Source organism: Sciurus vulgaris (genome assembly GCF_902686455.1).
Source record: "Sciurus vulgaris genome assembly, chromosome: 3".
Taxonomy (NCBI): Eukaryota; Metazoa; Chordata; class Mammalia; order Rodentia; family Sciuridae; genus Sciurus; species Sciurus vulgaris.
Window position 1 is genome coordinate 59,524,578 of NC_136463.1, and position 8,556 is coordinate 59,533,133.

Below are 8,556 nucleotides of genomic sequence, written 5' to 3' on the forward strand. Positions count from 1 at the left end.
GTGTCCGTTACTCTGGGGACCATAGTCGAGGGTTACGCACTCCTTTTCACCTGTAGGGCCTGGGTTCTACTGGAATTGGGGATGCCCCCACTTCTCAGAACTGAGAGCAGCAGCGCGGCCCTCAGAACTGTTCTGACCTTCACTCGGCCCCCCATCACCTTTGGTTTCTTACATGCACGTACTTACCTGTGGTATTTTCGCCTGTTTTAAGACCTCAGGGAGAAAGAGGAAGGTGGTAAAGCCCTCTTCCGGTCTCTTCAGTTATGTGCTGCCAACTCCCAGTTCTCCTCTGTGAGCAAGGAGGTCCTTGTACGCTTCCCACCCGTGGTCAGTAAGGGCTCCAAGATCACCAAGCAACCCCTGTTAAGGGATCCAGGAGAATCTGAGGGCAGACAGAGAGGAAAGGGTGTGCTTAGGGTGGAATCTCCAAATCCTGCCATGGGCAGCTTTAGGACTAATCTCCTGCCACCCCCCATGAGAGGTCAGTACCTGGTCTCTATCCACAGACCAGGGCTCTGACCTCTATTCCCTCCAACTCTCTGTTCATTCCTACTCCCAAATAGTCCCCCACTCCTGAACCCACACAAATACCCACCATTACAAGAAAAAGGAAGGGTGGAAATAGTTGTGACTTCAGGATGATATTGTATAATTGATTTGAAATTAAAAGGAGAACATCTCATCCTTTTTGAAACCCCCCCTCCCAACTTTCCTAATTAGCTTTTCCTTTTTCAGGTTTGAAGGAGGCCTGCAGGCTGGGCAGGCACAGCCAGATGACCCACAGGAAGAAGAAAGCTGAAAGGCTTATTTCCATAGTCCTGTTTAGCTTCCAAGGATGTTTAGAGCCACAGAGCTTTCTAAACCATTCCCTGCCCCACAGGAGCTGGATAAGTCTAACAGATGCTGGCTGCTGCCCACCCCCCGTCCAACACACACACACACACACACACACACACACACACACACAGAGTGGGGACAGGAAGGAACACTGGGTTACCTAATCCAAGGAGCCTTCCAGCAATTATTTCATGAGAAAGTCAAGTGCCAAAAGGCGTGCATGTTGCATGTGTGTGCGAATGTGTGTGTGTTCCAAGTAGCCGTCTGGACAAGGCGAGCCAAACCGCTCCCCACATTCTTTCTACGGGTGGAATTTTTGATAGAGACCTTGAGAGATGCTGCTGTAGCAGCCCTTGCCCCAGACAACACTCATAGCCCTGCAAGGTCTAAGCACAAGATCCCAGAGTACAAAATTCCTGGTCTCAGCCACAGAAACCTAGTCTCCTCCCTTGCAGGACCCACGAAAGGACCTAGACAGTTAATCCCTGGACCACAGCTATTGTTCACTTGAACGTGTACCTGGACTGACAGCATAGTCAGGGGAATGGAGGCTGAGCAGGGATCCAGCTTTTTCTCCCATCCTCAAGAAAAGGTTGGCTGGGGTCTCTGGGATGAAAACCCCAGTGGGTAGAGGCAACAGATTGTAAAGCTCTGCCCAGGATCCTCCCACACTGTCCAACCTCAGGTGGATTACCTAGTCCCCACAGGGTCACTGTGGGAATATCTTAGAGGAGCCGCTTGGGTGCAGGATTCCTTCTAGGGCTAAAGTAGGGACTCTGTCAGGGGCAGACTTGGGCTTCCCCTGGGTTCTGGGAAGACAGATGGTACAAGATTCAAACCATCCCCTGGCTCCTTTCCCTCAGCAGTCAGACTACTGAGTCAGTAGCTGGAGATGAGCCTAGAAGAAAAGGAGAGAGAACCAGGAGGGCAAGGAAGAGGGGCAGAAGAAGAGGAAGGGAGAGAGGGAGAGGGGAATTCTGGGATGGGAAGGGGGTAGAGTGAGGACCAACAGCACCCTATCTATGAAGCTGGCTCCAAGACAGATATGGGGAGGCTGCTGCTCTGCTCACAGGTCAAGGGCTCCTCTCAGCCTTTCCCTGAAAGTCACCTCCCCCATCCTCCCCAGCTCAACTCCAGGCTGTGAGGGAGGTGAGGGCTGCTAAACCTGGCTCAACTCCTTCCACATTTGCCAGCCCTGATGTCAGCAAGCAATGGAGGCCGACCTCCCACCAAGTCCTGGGGTCTCTGGTGCCTGCCCTTCCAGCTCCCCCTCACTGGGCTCTGCCCCACCGCTGCCTGCTGGTCCCCAACTCAGCTTTGCTTCTAGGCTCAAAGGAGGAGGTGGACAAGTCTTCCCAAGTCCCCTTGTCAGCCACCTTACAAAATCAAATCCTTGGCAGGTCTAAAGCACTTAGAGAAGCTAGAGTCATAGAGCTGACATCAGGAAACTGAAACTCCGAGAAAGCATGAACCACTCCAAGGTTCCTCAGCAAGGCATGCAAAGACTAGACTGGAACCCAAGGCCCTGGCCCCAGATTTGAGATACTTCCTTTTCCTACACCCTAGCCCCAGCTTGCCACTCAGGGCAACAGTCAGATCTAGACAATTCAGAGCAGCTCCTCCCTACTTCCCAGGTTAGTTGGAGGCTCAACTCCCTTGGAATTGCTTCTCAGAAGTATCCTGGGGGCTCTGCCCACCAGCCTAATACTACTCCTGCACCCTCAGCACCCCTGGGCCCACATGCTTGCGTGCACATGTACACACTTGCATGTACACATTGGATCCCATCCACAGAGAAGGGGGCTATCTCAGCTATCTCCCTGCCCCCACTCCTGGTGTGGCAATTGGCTTAAGTGCATTGGACAATTGGATGTCGAGGAAGAGGGGACTCATTAGCAAGCCAATGAGCAACAGAACTGTTAAATGGGAGGACAATGGGGGATGCAGGAAGGAAGAGAGGCAAGAATGGCTCCCAAATTCTGACCTGGGGACATAGGGGTAAAGTCACCCTAGTGAGACACAGAGAAAGTACCTTAGAGGGAAGTGTGGGGGATGAGGCTCATAGGCCAGCCTCCTGGATCACATTAACATTTGCAATGGGTCAAAGGCAGTTACTGATTTCAATTGGGTGCCCCCCAAGGCCAGCTACCAGAAAGAACCCTGATTGGAAGGTCATGGGGCAGGCCAGACTCATTGTCTGCCAGGGCCTGATTGGCCCTACCACATCCTCCACAGAGGCCCCAGCTTACTGGGGCAGCTAATAGCCCTGGCCATTAGACTTCATAACCGGGATGGTATATGCAGTCAGCCATACTCCCTCCACGGTCTACAGCTGCAGGTGCTCAAAGCAAACACATTAACAAGGCCTGGATAGGGAACACCACCCCCACAGCCAACATACCATCCCCCACTCCTCCTCCCAAATCCTGAAATCATCTCTACCCCTGGAAACTGTTGCCTTGTTATGAGGTCCACAGGGGTGGGAACACTACTAGGCTTACATTTATCTTTTCCTGCCCGGTTGCTGGGCTCAGGAGCTAAGAGGAGTGAGATAAGGAGGGAGGTAGGAGATATGGTGGAGGCTGCACAGGAGCAGAGGCCCCAGGGTGAGTCCCCAAGTCTCATCTCCAGCCAGGACTTGGGGCAGTACCCTGGAGAGGAACCCATGAGTCTCCATCCTCTTCCCCACAGCTCTTCCTGCCTAATGCAGAACCACAAGGGCTGATCCTGGAACCCTCAAGCCCCTAGGAGGCTGGGAAGAAACTCCTCCTGCCTCCTGAGTAATTTCAACCCCCTTCACTAAACCCTCCTTTAAACTCTGTCCCTCCTTTCCAGGGGACATTCTGCCCCACACTCCCATACCTTTCTTCTTTTTTTTTTTTTTTTTTGTACTGGGGTTTGAACCCAGGGATGCTTCACCACTGAGCTACATCCTCAAACCCTTTTATTTTTTAGTTTTGAAACAGAGTCTCCTCAAATTGCCCAGCCTGGCCGCAAACTTGTGAGGGTCCTACCTCAGCCTCCTACATTGCTGGAATTATAGGCATATGTCATGGTGCCCAGCTATAGTGTACATTTTTAACATTCATCTTTTTCCTGTGTCTGAGAATGTCTGTGCACGCATTATGCTTGCACATACATGGATGTGTCCAGGTACAGGAAACAGGTGGAAGTTAAGAGTCTAGTATCTGCACACATGCCTGCACATACATGTGGTGTGGAGAGTGTGTGCTCATTTCTAAGTACCCATATTTGCAGGAGGGATTTTTAATGTGTTTGCTTGTTGGTGGTGAATGTATGTTTATATTTACACCTATGTGAGTATACTTGCAGTACATGTGTCAGTGTAGACATCAGGCTATGTCCTATGCAGCCAGTACTGTACACATGCTTGTATATATGTCACATATGCATATAGGTTTATATACATTAGATGTTTGCATGTACATTATCGTGTGTGATTTTGGACATACATATTACATGACCCATTTCTGACTGACTCCAGCCAGATTTAGAAGTGTCTCTAGAAGACACAGGCCTTGCATGCTCTGGGACCTGCTCTGTAGAGATTCTTGCATATAAAATTCTACATCTGCCCCTGGTTTGGGGAGGAGATATTAGAGAGCAGAGCTTCCTGACCTCCTGGGCAGACATTAGACTCTCTTGACCCCAGCAGGATAGGAACTTCCCACAGGCCTTTGCTGCCCACCCATTCCTGCATAGAAGTCTGTGGTCCTCCCCCCAGAGGCAGGGGCTACAGAGGGTGTGGGGTGGGGACAGCTGCTTCCAGTGCAGATAAGGCATTGGGCTCACATTTTCCATTTCCAAGATCCTCCCCCTTGAGTCCCAGCCCCTAAGTGCTGGCCCCCTGGCCTCCCAGGCCTCTGCACTGACTCAGCCCAGCTCCACACCCTCACCCTGAGAACTACGGAACTGGGAGGGGAGGTGGAGGTGCAGAAGAAGCAAGCACTTGTCTAAAGTCTCAAGCAAGCAGAGGCAGAGCAGGCACCTGCCTCAGTTTGTCCTAGGCTTCTGGATTTTGGGAGAAGGGGTCTCTGAGACAGGGCAGGCCCAGCCTGGGAGCCCCACAGTTCATATCCAGACTCTTGGGCCTCCAGAAACCTGCCCAGAGATGGGAGAAAGGGGGATCTGCACTGTTCCAATAACACACTCCCTGAATGCATACCCTTTCTGCCCAGCCCAGTCCAGCTGCCCCAATCCAAGGATCCCAGACCCAAGGGGCAAGCCATTCTTTGAGAGCAGAACTGGGCCTCAAACTCTGGTCTCTTCTTCCCTTCTCTGCCTCTCACCACCCACTCCACAATATCCTACCAAAAGGCCTGGTCCCTCCAGGCCTGCCGGGGCCTGCCTCCCCTCCCCCTTCCTAGAGAAGGGGCCCTGGGGGGAGGGATTATTTATAGGGCCTTGCTCAGTGACCTCTCAGACAAGAGGAGCCAGACCTCCAGGGCTACAGCTCACTAGGCCTTCCCCAGGGGCCCTGCAGGACAGGCAGTGTCCGCTTTCAGTCCAGCAAAAGGCCGCATTAGTCAGAGTGGGCAGTGGGGGTAGGGAGGAAAAGTCAAGACAGGAGCCTGGGCTGAGGCCTTGGCCAGGGGCCCTGTGGACCCCTTTACAACCCATAGACAAGCTAGACTTCCTCAGAAGCATTCTAAAGACTAACTGGGACTAGGGACCTGAAAGGGAGGTTTCAGGGGTCACTGTCTCCTCCATAGGAAGGCCTGGAGGTGTCACCAGGCAGCCACCTCTCTATGAGCCCCACAGGCATCTTCCTCTGATAAAACTACCCCAGCTAGGTCTCCTCCTCCTGACCCAGGGCTTCCTCTGCCAACAGGACAATACCTTAGAAGGCCATTCAAGACCCTTCCTGACCAGGTCCCCTTGCCCGAAGCACATCTTCTACTTGCCAGACTGTCTGACAAATTCCAGCCCTCTCCTCAGAGCTTCAGAGTCCAGCTTCAAGGCCGCCTCCTCCAGGAAGCCTCGCTGATGAAGCCTGCGGCCACTGCGTACCTCCACTGATCCCCTCATGCCTCCTCTCCTTCCAGGGCTCCCTCCTCTAGGGCAGACCTTGTGTTTCTCTCCAGCGCTGTCTCTGCTTGGGGTGTGGCTGTGTGGCTGCCCCTCCCCTCAGGCTAGGGGCTCCCTAAAGGGCAGGACCCTATGTCTCCTGTCCCTCTGTCCCTATCACTCAGCCTCCCCCATCCCCATCAGCCAATGCTTGTTGATGAATGAATGAGGGGAAAGAGCCCAGAATGAAAGAAGGAACGAGTGAGTGACCAGGTAAATGCAGAGCGAATGGTTGTCTGCAAGAATAGGGAGGGCAGAGAAGCAGGGCCGACCCTCTTCAGTGTCTCCTGACCCTGGGGGAACTGCTTGACGTCCTGGAGGGCGGGAAGTCGGCAGGGGCAACCCAGGCCAGGTCTCGGTGACACTGCCGGGCCCTGGGCAGCAGCCAGATCGGTCACTCTCATTCTTTCCAGATCAAAGTTCCCCCAGGGAACAGCCCGGAACCTGACACTGGCACTGGGGGGTGGGGGGGGGGCAGTTGGCCCTCTACAGGGAGAGGTTGGGCACCTGTCCCCTGTTCCATGGACACCAGCAGCCCAGGGCCAGGGGAGGGAGGGCTGGTCCATGTATGCATACCTACCCCAGCCCCACCACCCCTGGATGAAGGGCTGCAACATTGCGTGGTGGGAGTCCTTGGACAAGGCCAACCTGCACTGAAGTCCGTGAGGATGCCAGGCCCCCAGGACTCCAGGGCACAGTTCCTTGCACTGTCATGCTCTGTGTCATCCTGGACTCACCCTTGGCCCCATCTCCCAGCAGTTTCACTCTCAGACACCCTTGGGTACCTCCTTCTGCCTCCCAGGCTCCGATTTCCTTTGCTCCTTCCTGTCTCGGCTCTCTGTATTTCTATATTTCTCTGTATTTTTTGTTCTCCTCTGGTTCCTTGTGTCTCCCCTCTTTCTCTTTCTCCATCTCTGTGTCTTTCTGGACTTGAAAAATAACAGGGGCATCTGAAGCTTTCCTTCTTTTGTTTTTTGAAATTAATTTGATTATATATTTAACAAAATATGTAAGTTATTAGACATTTCAATATAACATAGTCAATATAAAATTATTAAGGACATACTTCACATTTCCCCTTTTTTTTTTTTGTACCAAGACTCCAAGATCTTGTGCATTTTTTTTAATTTATTCTTTTCAGATATACTTCACAGTAGACTGTATTTTGACATATTGTGCATACACAGATTGTCACTTGCCATTCTCGTGATTGAACATGATATGGAGTTGCACCGGTCGTGTATTCATATACAGACATTGGAAAGTTACATCTGATTCATCCTACTGTCTTTCCTATACCCATCCCTATCCCTTCCCTTCATTCCTCTTTGTCTAATCCAATGAACTATTCTTCCCTTCACCTGGCCTATTGTGTGTTAGCAGCTGCATATCAGAGAGAATATTCGGCTTTTGGTTTGGGGGATTTGCTTATTTCGCTTAGCATAATAGTCTCCAGTTTCATCTTATTGGCAAATGCCGTAATTTCATTCTTCTTTATGACTGAGTAATATTCGATTGTATATAATAAGCCCTTTCTTCTAAAGAAGGCACTTGCACCCCCTTCCTCCTCCCCAGCCCAGACCCTATAGTCTGCAGTGAATATTTTTCCTGATGTTGGGATGGTAATGGAAGAGGATGGGAAAGACAGAACCTGGGGCCTCTACTGCAGACAGGTCTCCTTTGAATGCTCGGGCCCTTGTGTCTGAGCCAGGCAGGGAAGATGCAGGCAGAACTAGTCTGGGGCAGGAGGCTGGAGTCACTGAGCCAGGTCTTGGGTCTGCCATTCTCTCTTCTTCCCATTTCACTCCTAGCTGCAGAAAGTCACACCACAGTCAGACTTTGACTTCATGCCCCAACTTCCGCATTCAAAGTAATGCATGCATGTGTGTACACATAGACACACACAAAAAATATGTAGTAGCCATGCTGAGTTCGGGACTCGAGTCCCAGTCACAGATCGCCACTCCATGCCTCGGTCTTTTTATCTGTAAAATGGGGAACATGAAAATAGTAGTTGTTCCCTAGAATCATCATGAGGATTGAATTAGTTCACATTTTAAGTCCCTTGTGAACAAAGGCCAGTATGCCCAGTGCATAATAGGTTTACGTACAGTAAACCCTTATTCACAGTTTTGCTTTCTGAGGTTTCAGTTAATCACAGTCAACAAGAGGGATAGGTACAGTACACGATATTTGGAGAGAAAGAGAGAGAGAGAGAGAGAGAGCTCATTCACATAAATTTCATGATAGTATATTAATTGTTCTATTTTATTATTAGTTATTGTTGTTCATCTCTTACTGTGCATTATGACTTGGATCTGGAATGTCCCCATAAAAGCTCATGTGCTGAAAGCATAGTCCCAGGGCAGCAAGGTTCAGAGTTGGGGCTTTTCAGGAATGATTGGATCATGAGGGCTCTGATATCTTTTGATGTCAATCCATTTGATGGACTACTGGGTGGTAAGTATAGGCAGATGAGCTGTGGCTGAAGTAAGTAGGGTACTGGGGGTGTGGCCGGGGGGACTACATCTGTCCCTGGTCTGCCTCTTTCTCTCTAAACCCCCAGCCCCGGCTTCCTGGCTGCCATGAGCTGAGCAGCTTTTCTCCCACTACAGCCTTCTACCATGATGT